Genomic DNA, 27,017 nt, shown 5'->3' on the forward strand with positions numbered 1-27,017 from the left:
GCGAAAGGCTATTTACAATTTGTACAGAAACCAGATGGCAGTTATAAGAGTCGAGGGACATGAAAGGGAAGCAGTGGTTGGGGAGGGAGTAAGACAGGGTTGTAGCCTCTCCCCGCTGTTATTCAATCTGTATATTGAGCAAGCAGTAAAGGAAACAAAAGAAAAATTCGAAGTGGTATTAAAATCCATGGAGTAGAAAAAAATTTTTTTTGAGGTTCGCCGATGACATTGTAATTCTGTCAGAGACAGCAAGGGACTTGGAAGAGCAGTTGAATGGAATGGACAGTGTCTTGAGAGGAGTGTATAAGATGAACATCAACAAAAGCAAAACGAGGATAATGGAATGTAGTCGAATTAAGTCGGGTGATGCTGAGGGAATTAGATTAAGAAATGAGACACTTATAGTAGTAAAAGTGTTTTGCTATTTGGGGAGCAAAATAACTGATGATGGTCGAAGTAGAGAGGATATAAAATGTAGACTGGCAATGGCAAGGAAAGAGTTTATGAAGAAGAGAAATTTGTTAACATCGAATATAGATTTTTGTATCAGGAAGTCGTTGCTGAAAGTATTTGTTTGGAGTGTAGCCATGTATGGAAGTGAAACATGGTCGATAACTAGTTTGGACAAGAAGAGAATAGAAGCTTTCGAAATGTGGTGCTACAGAATAATGCTGAAGATTAGATGGATAGATCGCATTACTAATGAGGAAGTATTGAATAGGATTGGGGAGAAGAGAAGTTTGTGGCACAACTTGACTAGAAGAAGGGATCGGTTGGTAGGACATGTTCTGAGGCATCAAGGGATCACCAATTTAGTATTGGAGGGCGGAATGGAGGGTAAAAATCGTAGAGGGAGACCAAGAGATGAATACACTAAGCAGATTCAGAAGGATGTAGGTTGCAGTAGGTACTGGGAGATGAAGAGGCTTGCACAGGATAGATAAGCATGGAGAGCTGCATCAAACCAGTCTCAGGACTGAAGACCAGAACAAAAACAACATGTGGATGATGTACTGTGCTTGTAGGCAGGTAGCACCATACAAATAAATTTTTTCAGCATTTGAATTCACACTACAGTAAAGTCCAGTTTACAATGGACTTGGGAGGAGACTCTATCGCCGTTTTGGATCTCACCACTAACATCAGTAAGCAATAGCATATGTTTAAGGTGTTTAGCAATGTAACATCAACAGACATAGTAATACCAGCCAGCTCCCAGCATCCCACAATACAGAAACATGCAGCCTTCCACCATGGTGCACTGCGTACTATCAATACCACAAACTAGACCAGATTTTGAAAAAGAATTGAAAATAATTAAATAAATAGCATACCGCAAAGCTTACAGTCTTATGCTAATTCACAACATACTTGGCAAAAAGAGACAAAGGATACCAACACTCCCTCACCCATCTAAGACACCACAAAACCACACTGATAATAAATAGGCTCCCATCTACATGTGGTTAGGACTTTATAAGTTGTTGTCAGCAAACTAAAATACAGGAAATATAATCCAACTTTTTACACTAGGGATACTGTTGCCCACATTATGTTCAACAGCGAAGGTAAGATTCGACCTTTAGAACAGAGTGGATTTTATAGAATTTCCTGCAATCTGTGTGGCATATTATATGTAGGTCATTTAGGTTGAAATAGTAGACTGACTGAGCATGAAATGGGTTGGAGACTGAAAAGAAAGATTCCACCATCGCTGAACATGCTCTGAACGAATGCTATTCAGTTGATGTGATGTTCTCCATAAAGGAACTAAGGGGGAAAACTAACATAACATAAAATTCTGATCATTAATAAACACCAATCAAAGAATCCTGACCTAGTCCTTAATGACCAAACACAGTTCCATTACTCCCCCTTACTGAAACAGCCAGATATTATTTCTCTCACCATTAGATAACTTTGCTATAACGTTCCAAATCCACATTCCATATACTTCTTATTCGGTCAGTTCATCACAATCTTTGTGATTCGATGTGTATCGATGTCACATATCTTTATACAGAAATTCTTGTACAGCTATGAAATCTCGCTGAAGTTGTGTGGACTATCTGTTTAATATTAAGGTGTTTGACAGATACGTAAGGAGCCGAAAGCCGATTTGTAACGAACTAGTAAATAAATATTACTGTGAAACATTAATACTATGTATGCATTAATATATTTAAGGCGTGTAATCAAAATAATGTTTATTTTTCTCCCAATACTTCTTATAGTTGAGAGAAACAAATTCAATATAAATTCAAGTATTCCACGAAACTATATACATCTGAAAAACTTAATCATTATTGTAGTACATTTTTTTCAGATGCATATCTGTGCAATAACATTCCAAAGTGCATGCAGATCTAGTAGATGCAGGAGGATTATGCACATGTAGAGTGTTTGGAAATTGCCGTTGCAAACGCCTAGGATTTGTAGAGGTGAGTGAATACATAATCTTTCGAATAGGAACCCCTGTCTGGAAACATCACCCAAGAAAGTTTTTGTTTGTTTTTTGACTCTTCAGTCTGACTGATTTGATGCAGCCCACCACGAAGTCCTCTCATGTCCAATCACTTCATCTCAGAGAAACACTTGCACCCTAGGTCCTTAATTATTTGCTGAATCTACTCCAACCTCTATCTTCTTCTAAACCTTTTATCTTCTAAGTCCCTCGTGTCTTAACAGATGTACTACCAACCTGTCCCTTCTTCTTGTCAGTGTTTCCCACACATTCCTTTCCTCCCAGATTCTGCAGAGAACCTCCTCATTGCTTATCTGATGAGGCCACCTAATTTTCCTCATTTTTATCCTCTAATTCCATCGTGTCTTAACAGATGCACTACCAACCTGTCCCTTCTTCTTGTCAGTGTTTCCCACACATTCCTTTCCTCCCAGATTCTGCAGAGAACCTCCTCATTGCTTATCTGATGAGGCCACCTAATTTTCCTCATTCTTATGTAGCACCACATATCAAATGCTTATATTATTTTCTGTTCCGGTTTCCCACACACCATATTTCACTACCATACATTGCCATGTTCCAAATGTACATTCTCAGAAATTTCTTCCCCTAATTAAGACATATGTTTGACACTAGCAGATATCTGTTAGCCAGGAATGCCCTTTTTGCCAGAGCTAGTACATTATGGGTTATTTTGCAACCTAGGTAGCAGAATTCTCTAACTTTTAATTTTACTTTTATTTTACACCTCTAGTTCAATAGGACCAAACTGAGGAGCAAATCTCAAAGGTCATGGAACGCGACAGTACATGAAATTTCAACATAAAAGTAATAACAAGAAAACATAAAATGTTTGAGCCCAAAAAGACAATACTTAAGTTCTAAGTGGCCCCAGTACTCCAGTTTCTTGCTTATATAAATGGTATGCACTCTAGTATTACAGGTGAGTCTAAAGTATTTCTACTCGCCGATGACACTAGCTTGGTAGTAAAAGATGTTGTGTGCAACGTTGGAACTGTTTCAAATAGTGCAGTTCAAGACTTAAGTTCATGGTTTATAGAAAATAAACTAACGCTAAATCACAGTAAGATTCAGTTTCTGCAGTTTCTAGCACTAATCTCGGGGACACTCTACACTGAACTATGCCCCAATCAGTCCCCACATCATAGCCATTCTCAACACTGTGAGGAATGATATTTTGCTGTCTGTAATTAAAGAAAGAGGTGAACCGATTGTGAGCTACTCCGTGTATTCCATAATGGTACAACTTGTGGAGCAATATTTTATGATCAGCTTAACTAAACGCCTTAGTTAAATAAAAAAAAGATGCCTAGATTTAGAAACCTTTTGTTTAATCCATCCAATACCTCACAGAGAAAAGAGAATGTAGCATTTTCAGTCGTTAAACCACTTCTAAATCCGTACTGTAAATTTGATAGCAAATTGTGTGAAATAAAATGATAAATTATCCCTACATACAGGCTTTTCCATAACTTTAATCAACACTGATGGTATAGAAATAGGTCAAAAATTGTCTACATTATCCCTTTCTCCCTTTTTATAAAACTGTTTTGCTACTGAGTACTTTAATCATTCAGGAAAGTGACCATTTTTAAAGGGAAAATCACAAATATGGCCAAGTACAGGACTACCATGTACAACACAGTACTTTAATATTCTGCTAGGTATTCCATCATGTCCATGAGTCCTTAGAATTCAGTGATTCAATTATTGACTCAATCTTCCCTTATCAGCATGATAGAGGAGCATTTTACACATGTCTCGGAAAATCATTTTACAATAGAGTTGTATGTTCCCTGTAGCAACTAAATTTTTATTTAAACCGCCAGCAATGTTCAGAAAGTGGTCGTTAAATACTGTACATATATCCGAATTATCAGTAACAGAAACATTTTTACTACTAACTGAATTTATATCGTCGACCTTGTGCTGCTGACGACACTTTCTTCACAACTGACCATATGGTTTTAATTTTATTCTGTGAATTAGCTCCTTGTACAACATACCTTTTGCCTTCCTAATAACATTTTTAAGCATTACAATACTGTCTGTAATGGGCTACTGTAGCTAGATTGTGACTGCTTCTAATATTTTTATATAAGTCCCACTTTGTTCTACATGATATTCTTATCCCACTAGTCAGCCACCTCAGGCTGCCATTTACTGCTAGTACCTTATTTAGAACATTCAAATAGAAAGCATCTTTCAAAGAACATGAGAAATGTTTAAGGAAAGCATTAATTTGTCATCTATGTTATCGGCATTATAAAAATCCTACCACTTTTATTTCTTAACGAGCGTTAAAGAACTCTATTGCCATTGGATTACCTTTTCTTTATAGTTTGTAATTATACATAATATTTGTTATTTGAGTACAAAAACCTTTTAGTGTTAAAATATGTGCATCGTGGTCTGGAAGGCCATTCACTCTTTTACTAACAGAATTAAGAATGAATAAAAACCTTGACACTATGGTTGTGCTGCTGTCCCCTTGCATCCTGGTTGGAAAAAACAGAATCTGCATCAGTTCATATGGATTTAGGAGCTCTTCCAATTTCCTTTTGCTTGTACAGTCACATACAAAATTAATATTGAAGTCACAAAATATAAATATTTTTTGGTACTTCATATAAAACGAAACAAGAACCCTCCGTAGCTTGAACAGAAGTGCTTTGTCTACTTGATGATCCAAAATTTTGATGTTAAGTTTCTTGCTATTCTCATTTCAGCTACTTCTCATTTCTTTCCTCTTCCTTCGATTTACTGTGAATCCATACTCTGCACTCCTTAGACCATTCATTCCATTAAGCAGATCTTGTAGTTCTTCACTTTTACTGAGAACTGCCGCGTCATCAGAGAGTCTCGCCATTGATATCCTTTCACCTTGAATTTTAATTCTACTCTTGCACTTTCCTTTATTTCCGTCATTGCTCCTTCGATGTATAGATTCAGCAGTTGGGGCGAAAGATTACACTTCTGTCTTACACCCTTGTCCCCTCTTGGCTCTTGTATATATTGTGTATTAATCGTCTTTCCCTATAGCTTAACCCTATTTTTCCCAGGAATTCTAACATCTTGCAACATTTGGCATAGTCATACGCTCTTTCCAGGTCGACAAACTCTATGAAGGTGTCTTGATTTTTTTTGTCTTGGTTTCATTATCAACTGCAACATGAGAGCTGCCCTTTGGTGCTGTTATCTTTCCTAAAGCCAAGCTTATCATCACCTAACAGGTCCTCAATTTTCTTTTCCATACTTCTGTATATTATACTTGGCAGAAACTTGTATGCATGAGTTGCTAAGCTAATTGAGCGATAGAAAAAAACACACTTGTCACCTCTTTCTGTCTTCGGAATCGTGTGAATGATATTTTTCCGAAAGTCTGATGGTATACTGCCAGACTCATACGTTCTAGGTGAACAGTAGGTTTATTGCCACTACCACAATTTTTTTTCAGAAATTCTGATGAAATGTTATCTGAAACTTTCTGGCAGATTAAAACTGTGTGCCGGACCGAGACTCGAACTCGGGACCCGAGTGTGTGCGCTGATATAAAACTTCCTGGAAGATTAAAAATCTGCCAGGAAGTTTCATATCTGCGCACACTCCGCTGAAGAGTGAAAATCTCATTCTGGAAATATCCCTAAGGCTGTGGCCAAGCCATGTCTCCGCAGAATCCTTTCTTTCAGGAGTGCAAGTTCTGCAAGTTTCGCAGGAGAGCTTCTGTTATGTTTGGAAGGTAGGAGGCGAGGTACTGGCAGAAGTAAAGCTGTGAGGACGGGGCGTGAGTCGTGCTTGGGTAGCTCAGTTGGTAGAGCACTTGCCCGCGAAAGGCAAAGGTCCCGAGTTCGAGTCTCGGTCCGGCATACAGTTTTAATCTGCCAGGAAGTTTTATATCAGCGCACACTCCACTGCAGAGTGAAAATCTCATTCTGGAATTGTTATCTGTCCCTTCTGATTTATGTGATTTTAAGCCTTCGAAAACTCTTCTACATTCCGATTCAATGGCTGGATCGCTTATGTCTTAAAGTATCATCAGGTGAACTGACGGACTGAGCTCCTGTGAACGTGCCGGTACGGAGATCCGTACGCTATGGCTGCTCAGGGGGAACTGGGTTCGGTCGCGGATAGTTCAGTGGTCTTCTCGTCAAACTTCTGACTAGAATTGATTAGTCAGAAGTTTGACGAGAAGACCACTGAACTTTTTAGGCATGTCTTGACTTCCACGTATTTTCTTGTTAATGGAGACTACTACGAACAAACGGAGGGAGTCGCCATGGGCAGCCCACTCTCACCGGTGGTAGCGAATTTGTACATGGAGAACTTCGAGGAGGAAGCCCTGTCGTCATCCGAATGGAAACCTACTTGCTTTTTCCGTTACGTGGACGACACGTTCGTCATCTGGCCACATGGTATGGATAAACTCCATGACTTCCTTACACATCTAAACTCCATACACCCCAACATCAAATTCACTATGGAGACTTAAACGGAGGGTAAATTACCTTTCCTTGACGTCTTGGTTAAGAGAAGGGCTGACGGCACCCTAGGTCATGGGGTGTATGGGAAGACAACTCACACTGATCTGTATTTGCACGTACACAGCTGCCACCACCCTTCACAGAGGAATGGGGTACTTAAAAATCTAGTACATAGGGCGCGCACTATCTCTGACGCAGAGAGTCTACTCCAGGAATTGCAACATCTGAGAACTGTATTTCGAAAAAATGGGTACTCAGAGTGGCAGATTCAACGTGCTCTACGCCCAACCACTACAGCACAACCTGTTTATTCCATATACAGGCGCACTCTCAGGGAAAATCGCCCGCATTTTGAAGGAACACCGGGTCGGAACTGTGTTTTGTCCTCCAAATGAAACTCGTGCACTGGTGAGGAGCGGCAAAGATGACCTCGGTTTGAGGAAGGCCCGCGTGCACCAGATTCCGTGTCAATGTGGCAAGTCGTATATTGGTCAGACGATGCGTACCGTCGAGGAGCGATGCCGTGAACACCAGAGCCACACTCAACTGATGTATCCGAGCAAGTCGGCGGTCGCTGAACATTGTTTGTCGGAAATTCACGCTATAGAGTATGAACGCACGAGGATTCTGGTACTGACGTCGAGATACTGGGACAGCATTGTTAGAGAGGCCATTGAAATTCGCAACAATGACGACCTTATAAACCGTGACTATGGCTACAATCTTAGCAAGGCTCGGGAATCAGCGATTGGGTTAATCAAGAGTAAATCGAGCAAACGGATAGTTGTGACGACCACGGCGGACAGAGCCACCACACCGACGTCATCTCAGACGCCGTCTCAATCTATTCCACCGCGCGACCGCGAGGGAGTGCGCCGCGGGCGGAGGGTATTTAAATCGGCCGACGCCGCGACCGAACCCAGTTACCCCTGAGCAGCCATAGCGTACGGATCTCCGTACCGGGACGTTCACAGGAGCTCAGTCCGTCAGTTCACCTGATGATGGCGACATGTATGATCGCCGAAATATTGTCCCCGTTGGACACTGTAGACCGGCAGTACACCCGTGGATATTTTGATTATCAAATACGCCGGGAGAAACTCAAGAATCATACTTATGTCTTCTTTATCGACTCCTGTTTCTTCTTCTATCACGTCACCAGACAAGTCTTGCCCCTCACAGACCACTTCAGTGTATTCTTTCCGCCTATCGGCTGTCTACTCCGCATTTAACAGTGGAATTCCCAGTGTACCCTTAATGTTACCTACCTTGCTTTTAATTTCACTGAAGGTTGTTCTGACTTTTCTATATGCTGAGCCATCCTTCATTTCCTTTTCGATTTTTTCACATATTTTATTTAGACGGTTTTCCTTAGCTTCCCTTCACTTTCTGTTTATTCCATTCCTAAGTGGCTTACTTTCTCTGTATTCCTGAATTTCCCAAGAAAATGTTTGTACTTCTTTGTTTCATCGATAAGCTAAAGTATTTCTTCCGTACCTTCTTGGTATCATACATTTCTATCCGATTTCTGTGGTTCCTTTTTTTTTTTTTTTTTGAAGATGTCTATTCCTCTTCAACTTATCTGCCTGCAGAGCAATTCCTTATCGCAGTATCTGCAGGTGTAGAAAACTTCAATCGTATCTCTTGATTCCTTAGTACTTCCGTATCCCACTTCTTTACTCAGTGATTTTTGCTGACTAGTGTCAAACTTCAGCCTACCCTTCATCACCACTAAATTGTGAGATGAGTTTATGTCTGCTCCTGGATATGCCTTACAATTCAGTATCTGACTTTGGAATCTCGGATTGAGCATTATGTAATCTAACTAATATCTTCCTGTATCTCCCGGGCTTTTCCAACTATAACTCCTCCTCTTGCGTCGCTTGAACAGGACATTCCTTATTACTAGCTGAAATTTATTGCAGAACTCTGACTTTCTCCTCTTTCATTCCTAGTACCAAGCCCATTTTTTCGCATAACCTTTTCTTCTACTTCTTCCCCTTTAACTGCATCTCAATCTTTGTGCCTATTACATTTTCATCTCCCTATACTTACTGAACTACCTGATCAATATCCTCAGATACTCACTCATTCTCTCTCTCTCTCTCTCTCTCTCTCTCTCTCTCTCTCTCTCTCTCTCTCTCTCTCTCCCCTCTCCATCCTAAGCTTTCGACGTCGGCAAGAATAGTCATTGTTGGTGTTGATTTGTTTCGGTTCTCATGAGAACAATCCTATAACCGAACTGTTCACAGTGACACACTCTCTGCCCTGCCTTCCTATTCATAACGAATCCTCCTCCCTTTATACCATTTTCAGCTGCTGCTGATATGACCCTATACTCATATGACCAGAAATACTCGTCTTCACATCTAGATTGAGCCTATGCATTTACCTATTTTTATTTTATGGCTTCCTTAACACATTAAAACTTCTGAAATTTCACGACCCGACTCTTAGACGGTTTTCATTCCTTAAGGTATTCAATGTTTTTCTCATGGTCACCTCCCCCTTGGCAGACCCCTCCGGAGACCCGAATGGGGCTAATCCAAATCTTTTGCCAGTGGAGTGATCGTCATGACACTTTTCAATTAAGGGTCACATGTCCTACAGAGCGTCTACGTCACAGGCGCCAGTGCCTGTAAATGTATGTATATACAGGATTATTCCGTTATGATGTTACAAAGATGATGGAGACGGATAAATTTATGAATCTGAGTTAAGTGTCTCTGGTTCGGAAACGAATGAGACGGAAGTTACAAGCGAAAATCATTCTCATATCTCTGACATTGAAATACATGTACTCATACTGTTGTTTCTAAACGAATAGGGTACACATCTTTCAAAAGCGGTACTGCGGACCAGAACAAGGAGAATATATATTAAACATGGGCTCTAAAATGCATGTCTGAGGAGTTATGAACACGTGCTCATATTATTTAGTGTGAAAACATCTCTATTGAACAAGTGCTTATAACTCTTAATGTGTGCATTTTAGAACCAAATGTTTTCTAGACATGTTTCCTTGTCTTGGTACCGTACTGCCACCCCTGCAAGTTGCATAGCCTACAGTCTTAGCAACAGCTGTACCGGTACATGAATTCCAATGTCAGAGATAAAAGAACGGTTATCGCTTATAGCTTACGACTCATTTGCTTCCGGTACAGGGACCATTACCTCGGACTAATACATTTATGCTTCTCCATTATCCTTGAAAGTCTGTATCATCATCACGGTATCGCCCTGTGTCAAGTTGCGGTGCCTGTAACTTTGACGCTCTGTAGCGTCGTTGGATGACGTTTCCGGAATAGGTTCCAATACTCACGTTTCTCTAGAAGTTCTCGAAGTATGTAACGGGAGTTTCCGAATATCCTGTATGCAGTGTCGAATGTTCTCTGAATAAACGACTCGTTAGATGATAACGATCTTAATAATTGACATGATATCATTGAGTTACATAATATATCCCCTTCGGTTTCAGATACAGTCTAAAACACTTTTGCTGTCAGATTTGATTTTGGCATATCTTTGGTTTCTTCTTCCACTGCATTCGCACATAGTCTATCTTTTCGTAGCTCTCTCTTCGGAACCGTTTCTGGTCTGGTGCATCATGCTATTGGCGTCTCATTTCTGTTTATTTTTTGGCAAAGGATCTCCCGGTTTGTCCAATATTTCATTAGATTGTGTTCCTGTGATGTACTTGTCTCTGTCATCAATTGTAATGGTCGCGGTAATCTCATCAGCTTCCATCATATTTGTTGTTGTTTCTGTTCGTCGTATTTGGAATTGAAAATGCCATCCGGTTCGCTACGTCCATCGGCGGATTGTAGTTGCTACTTGCAGTAACTAATACTTAACGATTTCTGTACCACAATTCCTCTGCTCTCTTCCGCCATATTCTTCCTCCAACTTTTTCTCATGTAATATGGATGACTGGTATCGTAAAGCAGAGTGTTATTCTGAAGCAGGTATTCCATCATAAAATGCTTTTTATACGAACAACGAAAGTGAACTGTGGCTGCAGAAGCGCAAGCTGCAGCTGAAAGCTCAGCAATGGCAAAGCGCAGCGGGAGGAAACAGCTGACACACCGACAACAGGTGCGGGAGAACTTTGCTGCTCGGACAGAGTGACAGCGGTCCACACGCCCCAGCAGTATACTGGCTGCCTCTGCTCTCAAAAGCCAGGCCGGATATTAGGGCGTCACATGCTGTGACACGCGTAAAACTGAAATGCTAAACACCTTTTTCCAAAGCTGTTTCACAGAGGAAGACCGCACTGCAGTTCCTCCTCTAAATCCTCGCACGAACGAAAAAATGGCTGACATCGAAATAAGTATCCAAGGAATAGAAAAGCAACTGGAATCACTCAACAGACGAAAGTCCACTGGACCAGACTAGCCGTGTGCCGCAAGTCTCCAGAGGAACGGAAAGTTACAAATGATTGGAAACAAGCACAGGTAGTTCCAGTTTTCAAGAAGGGTCGTCGAGCATATGAGCAAAACTATAAGCCTATATCTCTGACATCGATTTGTTGTAGAATTTTAGAACATGTTTTTTGCTCGCGTAACATGTCATTTCTGGAAACCCAGAATCTACTCTGTAGGAATCAACATGGATTCCGGAAACAGCCATCGTGTGAGACCCAACTCGCTTTATTTGTTCGTGAGACCCAGAAAATATTAGATACAGGCTCCCAGGTAGATGCTATTTTCCTTGACTTCCGGAAGGCGTTCGATACAGTTCCGCACTGTCGCCTGATAAACAAAGTAAGAGCCTACGGAATATCAGACCAGCTGTGTGGCTGGATTGAAGAGTTTTTAGCAAACAGAACACAGCATGTTGTTATCAATGGAGAGACGTCTACAGACGTTAAAGTAGCCTCTAGCGTGCCAAAGGGGAGTGTTATGGGACCATTGCTTTTCACAATATATATATATATATATGACCTAGTAGATAGTGTCGGGAGTTCCATGCGGCTTTTCGCGGATGGTGCTGTAGTACACAGAGAAGTTGCAGCATTAGAAAATTGCAGCGAAATGCAGGAAGGCACTTGGTGCAGGGAGTGGCAACAGACCCTTAACAAAGACAAATGTAAGGTATTGCGAATACATAGAAAGAAGGATCCTTTATTGTATGATTATGATAGCGGAACACACACTGGTAGCAGTTACTTCTGTAAAATATCTGGGAGTATGGACACGGAAAGATTTGAAGTGGAATGAACATATAAAATTAATTGTTGGTAAGGCGGGTGCCAAGTTGAGATTCATTTGGAGAGTCCTTAGAAAATGTAGTCCATTAAAAAAGGAGATGGCTTACAAAACACTCGTTCGCTCTATACTTGAGTTTTGCTCATCAGTGTGGGATCCGTACCAGATCGGGTTGACGGAGGAGATAGAGAAGATCCAAAAAAGAGCAGCGCGTTTCGTCACAGGGTTATTTGGTAAGCGTGATAGCGTTACGGAGATGTTTAGCAAACTCAAGTGGCAGACTCTGCAAGAGGGCTGCTCTGCATCGCGGTGTAGCTTGCTGTCCAGGTATCGAGAGGGTGCGTTTCTGGATGAGGTATCGAATATATTGCTTCCCTCTACTTATACCTCCCGCGGAGATCACGAATATAAAATTAGAGAGATTCGAGCGCGCACGGAGGCTTTCGGCAGTCGTTCTTCCCGCGAACCATATTCGACTGGAACAGGAAAGGGGGATAATGACAGTGGCACGTAAAGTGCCCTCCACCACACACCGTTGGGTGGCTTGCGGAGTATAAATGTAGATGTAGATGTCGACACAGGTACGTCCACTCACCGACTGAGGCCAAACATTGCTGTGGCAAAAAAAGCTGTACGCTCTGCGGGATTATGCAGTCGTGCCATCCTGCTGGCCTTTCCGTGTTCTAAATGTTAGGGCTGGATTTTTCTCCTCAGCTGCACTCAGGGCCAAATGCAATTCGCCTACAAGCAGACGAAAGCTATAACGGGGCTAATATCAAACTCTGTTCCTCGTATGCTTAATTTAAAGGAAGAAGAAATGAGAAACTTAAACGAAAGTCGAACAGCAAACAAGAAGAGCAGAAGCTATAGTCAGAGAATAATACTGCGTAATAAACTGGTTTCTCATATCCATAGGAATAACTCTCCGACAAGAAATTTAAACGGAAGTCTAAATGAAAAGAGAAAGAGTAGAGGTGTCCAGAAAGGAAGATGCTGTCTGAAAATGGCCTCTTACATCACTGATAATAACTCATCAGTGAAAAAAATAAAACGCGTAATTATATTGTGTCTAATGACCCTCATCAGACTCATTTATTTTGTAATAGTCTGTATTATTAGATGAAATAAAGACATCAAAGGACTGATAAGCAAGTTCATTTTATGACAGTACCACGCAACGTGTTAAAACGATATTACAGGTAATGGAGTATGCAATTTTTTTTACTCCCTTTATCTTTGTAATTGATTTGTATTGATGACCTTGTAAATGCCCTATAAAGGGCTCTGAGCTAGCGTTTCATACGTCCCGGCTTGTCTTCTGAAGACATAAGAAATTTTAGCGTAGTGTTGTTGTGGTCTTCAATCCGAGAACTGGTTTGATGCAGCTCTCAGTGCTACTCCATCCTATGCGACCCTCCATCTCCGAATAACTACTGCAACAATCGTAATTTATTGATTTGTATTGGTTTTCAGGTAGGCAAAAGTATACATCACGAGCAAAATAACTTGAAAAGATCGTACTGGCACCAGCAGAAAATTATGAACGTGATTTAAGAAGAACAAGCATAACCAAGAGTTTACACCTGTAAAAACTGGGAATTATAAGAACTGACAATAATTTATTACAAATTTAATTTCCGGTTGTAAAAAGTGGTAACGAGTGTTAGAGTATTAACTGACAAACGGGGAGCTCCCCCTCACTAGTCCACTAAACTCGTATAACGAACAACTGGACTTCATATCCATCTCTATTTATTTTACTTTTTTCTATTAAATTAGTGCAGTAAGATTAGCGCAGTTCCCTCTGTAACTATATCTAGCTGATTTAATGTACCATATGTAATGGTTCAAATGGCTCTAAGCACTGTGGGGCATAACATCTGAGTTCATCACTCCCCTAGACTTAGAACTACTTGCACCTAACTAACCTAAGGACGTCACACACATCCATGCCCGAGGTAGGATTCGAACCTGCGACCGCAGCACCAGCTCGGTTCCGGTTTGAAGCGCCTAGTATCGCTCGGTCATAGCGGCCGGCCATATGTAGTGACACTGGTGTTCAGAGGACATGAAGTTCTAGCTTTGTTTCCCCGTTTCCGACCTTTTACCAAGTAGTAAGTTTGGGTGAACTGGCAACTATAAATTCTAACGGAGATGTTGAAAGAATGTAAGCAAGGACGTCCACAACTAACATGCTAAGGAATAGCGATGTTCTGTGACTTTAATTTTCGTGATAAGTCGTATAACGTCGCCTGCGGAATAACCTTTCCCATCCTGTGCACAGCTCCTAGTATTTTAGTGTCTATCGCAATAAAGGTACAGAACTGTTAACATAAATACAATTCGCTTCTTTATGTTCATGACGGAATGTTCATATAGAAGCTCTCCAAGAATCAGGCCAACTTTATGACCTCTTTGAAGAGTTTTTAAAAAACAGAACTGAACACGACATTTTCAGAAATGAAACAGAGTAAAACAAAACAGGAATGGGAAGGTTGTCAGTGAAGCTATAAAAATACGTGTAAATCACAAGTCGCGTGGTGGCTACTTTCTTTAATTACGCGTTTCGATTTATACACCATCATCAGATTAATCTGAAAAATTCGTAAAAAAACACAAATAACACACAGCGCATAATAGTAGATACTGACCATTATACAAAACTTGAAACATATCGAAATAAAATATGATAATATACGAGGGTGAGTGAACACGTCATGCATATCGATGAAGTCACCTGTTTTATCCATAAGACAGTACGAAAGTGAACTACTACTGCAGTTGCGCCTTTCAGGAAGATTACTCGGCCACCATGTGACAGTATGGGTGAGCATTAATACTTACTAGTTCAGTATAATTATAATAATCAGATGAAACTGACAAGACCTGGATGTCGTATGTCGTGTGTAGTTACAAAACAAATGTAAATCATATAAAAATCCATAAAGTAGGGACTATATTGGACACAAATCAAAACTCGTGTTGTAGGGGGGGGGGGGGGGGGAGGGGCGCAACAGAGAAGCGCCAGGTGAAGCCGGAAGAGACTAGTCCACTGGTAGACACGACGAACAAACGCTTTATAACGACACACTTGTGATTAAAATAAATACATTAAAACATCGCCTGTATACATCAAGTGGAGGAAATAAAATGTTTTCTTAGTTGTACATCATTAGGTAAGTAATCTAAAATCGAAGGAAATTCACAAATAATTGAAATAAAATAAAACCTTAAAGATAATAACGTATGTAGAGAAAATTTCATATACATCGCCACACATTGACCCTGTGGTATAAAAACCATTGGGTTAAATAATTACATAGTAGTAACACGCTGGCTTCAAAGGCAACATTGGTTATTAATATAAAATAACAATATTAAAGTGAAAGAAATTACAGCATACAAAGGCAATGATATAAAACGAACATATAATCGTATATTAGCCAAGGACCATGGAGATGTGGGAAGCTGGGGCTGGATAGTGTGTGGTGAGTAGACACTGAGATCAATCGGCGGCCTTTGAAAGCGTTAGCGATGTTTTTTGCTGTATCCATTTTCCCCGAAAGTTCTGCAATTCAGGCTGCAGCGGCCGTCGTCAGAGATAATCTTGGCTATGTGAACCAACGTGTTCAGGACCGCTTTCTTGTGTACAGGGTCGTGGAAACTATTGGCGTTCAAGTAACGATAAGTGTGTGTTCATTTCCGGTACACTGAATGACCAAGCTGACCTCCTGCCTTCCGCTCAACCAAAACATCCAAGAGTGGTAGCTTGCCGTGCTTCTCCATCTCGACAGTAGATTTAATGTTGATATGGACACCATTCATTCATAACACGCGATTTGAATTTCAAGTTTTGTTCAGTATATACTCTAACATTCTACGTGGTGTCTGTTTGTTCTATATCGTGTCTCCCTACTACTTTCGCGCTCTGGGCGTGTTTTTTTTTAGGGAACTGCCTAGTTTGAACCTGGAAATTTTTGCTGGTAAGGAGACGCCAGACCACACATGACATGTAGAATTCAGAAGAGTTCAGTGAGACTAGCGATGATATAACCAAATACTTAATGATTTCAGCGTCAGCTCCACTGCACTCCCTGTAAAAGAATCTTAATACTAACTAAATTTTTGTGGAAGGGGTTCAAGGCTTTCCTATTTCTAGTTAGCTGGTAAAATAACGTCGACAAAGCAGTTAAGTTTACCATTAGAAATTTTATTCTACTCACAAAACATTGTTTATAAATTGCACTATTGATAAAAGGAGATGTTTTAATACAGGATGCTAAAAACCAACTGCGTTCAACAGAAATGTGAACGAATATTCCCTAAATGGGTTTCCAAGTTATACAATCGATCGAAGGATGACCTATGCCATATCACATCTATAATCTAGGTTTAAATTAAGTTTCACAAAAGAGAAAACTATCAAAATGGTCTACAGTGACCCTCAATTATCGTTAATTACTTATCTAAGTTGTCGTAAATTACAGTGGCTGATGTGGATTCTCAATAACTGTATAAGAGAAAAATCATCGCGTTTCAGATTTTTACTTCAAGTGGCAAATGTGAACACCATGAGCTTTAATTGACGATCGACACTAGTATTACGCAAAAAGGGGGTGTAACAGATGAGACTTCTGCAGTTCTGAGTGAAGCTTTATGCGCTGTTATGCGGCATCGCGTGCGTTCATTAGCTTGTCGGTGGTCGTCAGGGGACGGCGGGCAGCACAGCTCCGCTCACCTTGCTCTCTCGGAAGCAACTATCTCCTAACTTCTCCTTACTACAATTTACCGAAGTTGGTTTAAAAAAAGCTATCTGGCTGTGTTTTCAACTGACCAATCAAGGTCTCAATGTTAACCTTAAGCTCCGCCTACAAAATTTTGTTTATCCAATGAGAAACGTTGTACTTTTCGTGGTGGGGCAATGTTTTTAACGTTTGAAACGTAACAGAGACGCGAAAAAGTCTCACGCTAAAACTTGCAGTTGGTGTGGTCCTTTTAGTGTTATCGTAAGATCTATACTGTTCTTCTGGAGGGCTCTATCTTTTAACATGGGCTGGGGGGGGGGGGGGGGTTTAGCGGTCAGCTGGCGACGTGGGTGTCTGTCCCTTATCGTAGGGCCTCCTAGCCTACACGATTCGTCTCTCGGCTTCTGTTCTCGTTTCTCCCCTCGGAACTGCGTCTGTTTCACGGTGGGAAGGTATGACATGCATTTAGGTGTTCTTGTGTTAGTCTGTGGTATTCCATTTGGTCACTCGTTGATCGTATTATTTTGGTTAATTTAATGTCACGATTTATTCGGAGCTATGTGACATACTACTGGATTTGCTTATCATGACAGGGTTTTCATGGAAGGTGTTGGATTTGCCTGACACCTTACAATACACTCAGGACATTTGAACAATTAAATTAAATTCTCAACTTTAATTTATTGCTACGGATTTTGACCTGATGTCTGGAAGCTCTATAAAGGTCGTACATATTCAATAGTCATGGTGATACGCAATGATTTATATTGTGTATGTATTAATAAATTACGTTAACAGTAACCATTGGTAATATTAATGTAGAATATAAACAGAAAATTGACAATAAGAGTCAAATATGAGAAACAGAAAAATAGAAGGAATAAACTAAAGTTCCAAGTGAATAACGTCCAGCTTGTATTACTAGACAAGTTTCTGGCAGCCTCGGAATTACTCGAAGTCTACAAATAAACCAGTTGTTGTTGCCCTACTCTACACTGCTCGCACTGACAAGTGCGTGCCCCGGAAATCCTCGAATACCTGTGTGGTTGGCTATAGCATTCTTTATATTTAACGAAAATTTGTGTGTGCCCACCATTGTCTACAATGGAGGGTACGCTTCTTGCGATCTGTTGACGTTATTTTGGTATTCAGAGCGTCCACTTGATCTTATGGACTGAAAGTTAAGCAGTTGCCTTTTACATATTCATCATGGTAGCTGTAGTCCACAACTTTTGGACACTTTCAACTCTATGCAGATCGCAGTCAAATTGTCCGCAGTCTCTCCCTTTACCTGAAAGGGGGGGGGGGGGGGAACTGAAAACGACATGGTGAGCGGAACGTTCCTCTCCACATTCAGAGACTGGTGTGTTAGTTCATCCCTCTAGATATAAATGTTTGGCATATGGACCGTGAACTGTTAATATGTGTACCATGCCTCGGGTAGAGGCAATGTCGCGCAATTTGAGCCTGTTCCTGGTACTTGGGAATATATTGTAAACCCGCCTAGCAGTGCTTCTATGTCCCAGTCAGACCGTTAGTCATCTTACTTCCAGTCTAATAAATGACTTTTATCAGTAATATGTCCGCCCCCGGTAGCTGAATGGTCAGGCTGACGGACTGTTAACCCTCTGGGCCCGGATTAGATTCCCGGCTGGGTCGGGGAATTTTCTCCGCCCAGGGACTGGGTGTGTGCTGTTCTTATCGTCATCATCCTATCATCCTCATCGACTGCAGGTCGCCTAACTGGCGTCAAATTGAAAGAGCGGCTCCCCCGCCAACGGCCTGCCCGACGGGGGGCTCTAATCATACGATTAAAGGAAAAAGTAATGTGGCTTACTGTGATCTTTTACACATGATTATATTGTTCACGCAGCAAATAATAAAGTGCTTCCCTGCAGAGTACCACGATATCCACCGGACATATCCCGAGAATCTCCAATAAGCCCTCGACAGGTGTAGTGCAAAAGGCACCGGTGAGCCTCAGACGTACGCTCCGAAGACTTCTGAACAATCAGTTTAGACGATGGTGCGTTGAGTTTACGTTATTACTTGACCTGCCTCTTCAGTTCTACTAAGCTAGTAAAGTGGCAAACACGCCGGTTCGCGAGAGCTGGAGCTCTTGCTCGGCCAAAGGAACGTGAGTGCGTTGCGATTCGTGCGGCGGTGGTCGCTCTGCGTGGGTCCGGCGGCAAACCTCCGTGACCTGCGTGCACAACAAGCACTGTGTGCGGCTGACCCCTGACCTTTCGCAGCAAATGTCGAACCTTGCGTTTTTTCTTGCGACACGGACCTGCTGTTGACACCGTTACGTGTCTGGAAGTGTTAGAAACGGAAAATGTTTGTCTCCTTCCGGGATGAAACTAGCAACTTTCAATTAGTATTGTACGCAAAAAGTCCAAATATAAAATTACGGCTCAGTTCTGTATTGCTGTCTTAGGCACTGAGAACCACTACTTGATTAAGTATTCGCAAAAAGATTAGTCTCTCAAGCAGTACGTCGTGTCAAGTGAAAGCAACATCTTCCCAGGGCCCTTCTATTCGTATTCGATTACAGTATTGCAGCTAAAGCACTAGAGTACTGAATTGAACTGTGCCGCATCAGCTACGGTCGCAAGTTCGAATGCTGCCTCGGGCATGGATGTGTGTGATGTTCTTAGGTTAGTTAGGTTTAAGTAGTTCTCAGTCAAGGAGACTGATGACCTCAGCAGTTACGTCCCACAGTGCTCAGAGCCATTTGAACCATTTTGTGCCGCATGGCTCACATTTAGCCGAGGCGGACTAATTTTTCTTCTACCGGTGATTATCTTTGAGCTAGAATGAAATTTTCACTCTACAGCGGAGAGTGCGCTGATATGAAACTTGCTGGCAGATTAAAACTGTGTGCCGGACCGAGACTCGAACTCGGGACCTTTACCTTTCGCGGGCAAGTGCTCAGCCAACTGATATACCCGAGCACGACTCACGCCCCGTCCTCACAGCTTTCCCTAGTTCGAGTCCGGCACACAGTTTTAATCTGCCAGGAAGTTTCATACCAGCGCACACTCCGCTGTAGAGTGAAACTTTCATTCTAGAAACAAAGTAATAAAATAAGCAAATGATTCTGAGGAAAGTGCGTCAAGAAGTAATTAAAAAATGAGCAGTGCTGCTGATAACATATTTGTGTATCCTCTCAAAAAAAAAATGGTTCAAATGGCTCTGAGCACTACGGAACTTAACATCTACGGTCATCAGTCCCCTAACCAACCTAAGGACATCACACAACACCCAGCCATCACGAGACAGAGAAAATCCCTGACCCCGCCGGGAATGTATCCTCTCGTTGCGTGTCGTACCGTACAGTATCAATCATCCACGCCGTGTTCGGTCTCCAAGAATGAACTAATGTGAATCAGTAATATTTACCACAAAAGAGAGAATTTAAGTGCCAGTATCTTGTAGTGAGCGTGTGAACGTGCGTTCGATCATCGCGTTCCGCATCATCAACAATCAACCGCGCCGCGACGGTTACGCGCACGCTCGTACGACTGAGAACTATGAACTGTAAATTTAACTTTGTGAACAGTGCTAAAATCTGTTACTAGTGTCAAGGAGGACTGGTACCAGATATATGTGTATGCGTGGCGAGCGTAAGAGCTTTCGTTCGATTACTCGGCTTTCGCATCATCAACAATCGTCGGCGCCGCATTAGGTCACGCGTACGCTCGTCTGAGTGATATTGTGGACTGGTAATCATCCATTAATTGGGATAAACACTTCTGAATTAGAATGTAAACAGTGCAACCTTCGATTTCCTTTAATCGTCTCAGAATATTGTTGTTCATACCAGACGTAGGAGAGTGTTGTTCTGAGGATGAGTGGCTCCCCTGACTCGCTTGCATATGTCGATGGATAATTTCAGACAAGCCCGCAGCAGCGTGGAGCAGAACAGTACGACCGCCGCGGGATTATCAGGAATGTTGTGTGGACAGGGCGCGCGGTCGAAACGACAACCACTTTAAGGTACCTCGCCCATATGTACCCCCGGGCGTGTTACATGGCGACGTGTATTCAGGACTTGCAATTTTCGGATAAGAACTGCCGTATAATTAATTTGGAGAGTGAACTATTTCTATATAACTGATAATTTGGATTGTTGAGTGACGTCACGCTAGCTGTGGGATGTGTACGTTAAAGAACTTATGACACAGTGTATATACTCGTCCGATCCGTGATAGTGCAAAGAACTAGTGCTACGAAGTAATCATACTCCCCGGTGGTGCGCTTTTGACGACGATAGCGGCACCTATTTGCGAAAGGGAACAGTTATTTGGCAGCCATTATGGAAGACGACGCTGAAGGCACCTATGGGCGAAAGTGAAAACTTTTTAGCAGCCGTCACCGTATACGAAGTGAGCGGCGCAGCAAATATGAGCACGCTTTGCAGAGAGGGTGCCGTCCTGACAGCCGGACGGCGTCAACTGAGTCGGCGCTACGCAAGAGCCGCGACTACGGAGCCAGCAGACAACGCAAAGTAAGTCGCGCTCTCGCAACTGAAGCAACGAGAGTAATTAACTGGCAGTGCAGATTACATTCTATAATTACGTGATTAAAAAACAGTGACAGTTGAAATTCTTTTGTATCATTAAATTAATATCACGAGACAATATTTACCTTGCCGATCGTACAGTAAAGTAAATGTCACTGCCAGCTCCTGCTTACTTAGTAATCTAATTTTTATCCACAATTAATACAATTGCAGAACTATGCATTAGCTTACATTTATTTATTTCTTTTCTTTCTCCTTTTTTTCTGTTATGTGATCTTGTATGTTATGTGTGCTTCTGAGCACGAATTACAGCGTTGAATGCGTACGGCGTTGTAGTTTGGTTGTGGTTATCGCCATCTATTCTGCGCTACGAGTGTTGATGTGATTCGTTTATTGCTCGCTTGAGTGACTTATCTGTGGTTAAATATGGCAAATAATGAGGTTGGTTCAACTGCAGTAGACAGGGAGGTGAAAGTAGCCCCTTCAGGCGAAGGTAATCAGATGGAGACAAAAACAGAAGCAAGTAGTGATGAAACGTTGAAGGATTACGGTAAAGGGGATAGTAGTCTGCGCACAGAGATGGGAAGTCCTAATGCAGTGTCGTCACCAATCATGGAGACGCCCAGATGGGATGAGTGTAAACTTAGGCCTGACCTGTTTATCGTGGATATGTTCAAAACAATACTGAATAATAACAAACAAATAAAAGAAGACATTAAGCACCAGAGGCATGAAAACAAACAATTACGGGAAGAAAAAAATGGTTCAAATGGCTCAGAGCACTATGCGACTTAACTTCTGAGGTCATCAGTCGCCTAGAACTTAGAACTAATTAAACCTAAGTAACCTAAGGACAACACACACATCCATGCCCGAGGCAGGATTCGAACCTGCGACCGTAGCGGTCGCTCGGCTCTAGACTGTAGCGCCCAGAACCGCACGGCCACTCCGGCCGGCTTACGGGAAGATATTAAGCGATCAGTAGAGCAGATAAACGAGGTGCTCAATGAAAAGATCGACGAAACTAATGAGACTCTAAAGAAGCGAGATGAATCAAGTCATCAAAGGATAAATGAAGTTACCATTCCACTTGAGAACGTTGCAGGCAATACTAAACGTTTTGAAAAGGTAGAATCGGAAGTCAAAGAAGTGAAGGAAGAACTTACTAAAATGGTTGAGGTTTATGATGAGCATTTCAAATAATTAGAAGAGGAAGTGAAACACTGTAAACATAGGATATTAATCGAATTTTTTCAACGATTCTGTTCGCGACGGATGCAAAATGAATTACGCAACCGTCTATACCAAGGTAGAAAGGTTTGAGGCAGCGTGTGACCAGAAATTAAAGAATTTTTTTCAAGGTAATTATGAGAGGAACTTGTATTTAGGTGAACCAGTGACGACAGAAGCAATAGTGTCCCTGACCATAAGCAAGCAACCAACTGGAGTTCAGGATAAGTAGCTAGCTATCTCTGAAGATGACGCAGAGGCAATGAAATTAGTCTCAGGACAATTAAATCCGTTGTATGAGTCACAAGGAACAGGAGGAAGACAAGATGATAGGAGGGTATCAGGGAACAATGAAACCAATACAAATACCCATTCAAACCATGACAATAGACATAGTGGACGACACTGGAATAATTATAATGACAGGATACATTACGGTGGTTTCTGTGTCCATGGTGGCGGCTACGGATATCAGAATTCAAGGCACAATGCATCGGATGACCAGGTGCGAAACTGGAAACATAGCAAGTGGAAAGAGTATATAACATATTTTGAGGGTGTAATCAACAGCAAACCTCATGCCACGAGGGCAAACACCACGTAGAAAACATTAAACTATACTATAATGAGCAAGATTAATGACTGAGTGATATATTGTGACGTGTCTGAATCTGTATATACGTCAGATGCTGTTGTCCTTAAGTACAGACATTCATTTCTGATTTTTATGATGTTTTATGAGGATATTCTAATCGAGTCAGAGTTAACTAGGATGTGTTACTACCATACGCAATTTTTTTCTTGCTTTTCACTTGCTATCTGTTTAACCTAGATTATATGTATTACATTTCTTCTTGTCCACACAGTGATATGGTTTGAGTGATTATTAGTGTCTAGTGTATATAGGTTGTGCTATCCGAAAGTTTTTCCATTTAAAAGTTTCTTGCTACCCCTGCTTAATGATTGCTATTATTTTTTGTACCATTTACTTAGTAACTAAATTTAACTTAGTGGACATCCATAAATTTTTCTTCTTAATAACCTGAGTGTTTATTAAGTCATATGGGACATCGTAATGTCTACTGTAGTACTGTAGTAACGGACTAAGGCTAAGTTGAATAGGGATTGCTAGGGCAACAGTGAGAGCGCCATTCACCTGTTTCATGTACGCCAATGGACGGATTACCGCGAGGCGAGAGAGGCGAGCTGGCGACTACACCGCACATCTGCTGGCCGGTGCAGCATCGACGCTTCTGTCACTCCCCACGCCTTTCAGTGCAAAGAACGCTCCCTTGTGACGCGGTGTTGTGAATAGTGAAGTAATTTTTTTTTATTTTTCCTGGAGTTTTTGACGGCAGAGTGCTGATGGAGGTTCTTTAGTTTTTTTGACTAATTGTGCCACCAGTGATATTGTCTGTTTGGAGTAGCAGTGAACGCGTGTGTTTTTCTACTATTTTTTTATCTCTTTCTTTCAGGCACCTGTGTATCATGTCTAACCTTTTGTATTTGTAAACTTTTCTATTTCAGGGACTTAACATTTTTGTGTCTTATTGAATTAACTCTTTGTTTATGCACTGTATTGTAACTGTGTTTTTCTATAGAGGTTGCACTTTTATTACGTAAAATTTTGCGTATTTGACAACTGTGAAGCATCCCCTTAGAAAAATTTATGAATTACTGTGCTGGTAAACCCCATGTTATTTGATTTTCAAGCTGCTGATCAGAACTGAACGTACTCAGACATTTCGCTCTTTACCTATTCTGATCAACACTAAACTGACACACAATATTTTTAGCGCAACGCAATCTGACTTTCAATAATCCCTACAAAAGAATGTCCCTGACTAACATTAACCTACACCTTTCACAAATCACTTACCTAACAAAAATCTTCGTTACTCTAACTACTGCAATACAGCGAGCGCCACTACTGCCAGCTAAATAAAAGATTCAAACTACTGAAGGCACTAACTACTGATAGGCATAGTTAGGAAATGAAAGATTTTGATAGAGAACAAACAATGTATTTACCTTAATAGTGTTCAAAAGTCATAATATGTATATATTGGTTCATCTGGACGCTCAGTTCCTCAAAAGTAGCACATCTGTTCGCCCTCTTACACTTCTCTGCAGTCATTGTTCATCCCTATCATCTATTTTTTGTATGTACGTCCTTCTTATTGTGGGACTTCGGCTGTTGACTTACGAGTACTTAATAAAGTGAAACAGCAGCAGCCGTCCTCAAAAAACGGTTCAAATGGCTCTAAGCACTGTGGGACTTAACATCTGAGGTCATCATTCCCCTATACTTAAAACTACTTAAGGGGGGTAGGACGTCAAACGGGCCGACTTGGAGCAGGAGAGTCACCACAGGACATTTTAATTTCTACTGTCTATACTTTTACAAATAAATTTATAAAATTTTGTCACCATGACCAGGAAGGATTGAGGACTCACCCTCATCGCAGTGGAAGTTCAAAAACGTAGCAAAATATCTCTTTTTACATGTGGGATTTCATCATTTTTTTCACTTATTACTTGCTGCATTTGTTGCTATAGGTACACTTTTCTTCCTAAGTAAGAGAAATTCTTAGATGAATTTTTCATAGCATACAAAAAGTAGTTACAGGTGTATGAAACTGTAGAATTTTCCAAATATATTAAAAAAACTGTGTAAAAATTGAGATAATTAACTATAAAACTTGAGTTTTTTCTGAACATTAAGTTTAAAATGTAACAGTTCATTTATTTTTTCATAAACTAAATAACTTCTAGAGTTTCATACACCTGTAACTATGGTTTGTATGCTGTGCAAATGTCTTCGAAGAATGTCTCTTACTTAGGAAGAAAAGTGTGCCTATAGCAACAAATGTAACCAGTAGTAACTGAAAAATGATGAAATTTCACATGTAAAAAAATGTGTTTTGTTACGTTTTTGAGCTTCCATGAATCCTGAATCCTTCCTGGTCATGCTGTTAAAGTGTTATGAATTTATTTGTAAAAGTAAAGACAGTGGAAATTAAAATGTCCTGTGGTGCCTCTGCTGCTCCAATTCGGCCCGTTTGACGTTCTACACCCCTTAAACCTAAGTAACCTAAAGACATCACACACATACGTGCCCGAGGCAGGATTCGAATCTGCGACCGTAGCAGCAGCGCAACCCTCCTTTCGATGTTGTTTATTATATAGCAATCAGTTTCGCTGATTCAAAGTCACCATCTTCATGTTGTGGCGCTGAGGGGGTGAACTCGAATCGTACACACGATCCGATCAATGGCCTAAATCTATGAACTGGCTTTTGTAGACTATTGCCAACAGTTTTCCACACCGTCTTAGGCACGGTAATATGCTGTGCTTGTGGCGTTGCATAATTATCTGCGTAACCCCCCCCCCCTGAACGTACTCCGCAAGCCACTCTAGAGTGATTAGGGAGGGAGGGGGGGAGGGGAGGAATGGTTTTCCTGTTGCACTCACGAATGGGGAAACGGTCTACATGCCTCCGTATGAGCTACAGTTTTTCTTCTATCCTTAAACGAAATTCACGTTATCGGCAGTAGAATCGTTTCGCAGTCAGCCGCAAAAGCTGGTTCTCTATTTATCTACATACATACCTATTCTTGAAGCGACTGTATAGAGCATGGTTGAGAGCGCCTTCAACCACTAGTAGTAATTTCCTTTCCAGTTTCGCTCCCAAGCAGAGAGAGGAAAAAACGATTAATTATGTCCCCGTACGAGTCCTAATTTGTCTTATCTTCACGGTTTTTGCACTTACGTCAGCAGTAGAATTGTTCTGAAGCATTTTCAAATGACGGTTCTCTAAATTTTCTTAACAGTGTCCCGCGAAAAGGATATCGTCTCCCATCAAAGGATTCAAAACTACAAGCACACTTCAATGTCTTCCTGTAACCCGACCCGCTTGGGATCCCAAATACTCGAACTATTCTCAAGACTGGGTCGATCTAGCGTTCTATGCGCGGTTTCCTTTACGAGAGAACCGCACCTTCCTAGCAGTCTCCCAATACACCGAAGTCGACTATTCGCCTTCCCTTATCAACCTTACGTACTCGTTCCATATCAATTTGCAACGTTACTTCCTCAGCACTGTTTAACCTACATATTCCTGATTTAGAGCTGCCGTTCATCACACTAGACAAAAGTTTTGTTTGAGTCATCATGCATCTTCTGCAGTCACTCAACAACTCACACATTGCCGTACACCACAGCATCATCAGCAAAGAGCCACATATTGCTGCTCACCCTGCCCGTCAGATCATTTATGTAAAGAGAACACGAGAGCGGTCCTATCGCGCTTAGCTGGGGCACTCTTGACGTACGCCCGTCTCT

At 41.4% G+C, this 27,017-nt stretch overlaps 1 protein-coding gene and 1 non-coding gene across 2 annotated transcripts in view; one reads left to right on the plus strand and one right to left on the minus strand.

Annotated features, from left to right (window-relative positions):
* The window catches only part of LOC126355655 (putative neural-cadherin 2), a 615,318-nt gene that overhangs the window by 83,084 nt on the left and 505,217 nt on the right, over positions 1 to 27,017 (minus strand). The gene's annotated exons all lie outside the window — the stretch shown is intronic.
* Positions 6,278 to 6,352, plus strand: Trnas-cga (transfer RNA serine (anticodon CGA)). The gene has a single exon. It is a non-coding gene; the product is annotated as a tRNA-Ser (tRNA).

Source organism: Schistocerca gregaria, chromosome 3 (genome assembly GCF_023897955.1).
Source record: "Schistocerca gregaria isolate iqSchGreg1 chromosome 3, iqSchGreg1.2, whole genome shotgun sequence".
NCBI classification, from domain to species: Eukaryota; Metazoa; Arthropoda; class Insecta; order Orthoptera; family Acrididae; genus Schistocerca; species Schistocerca gregaria.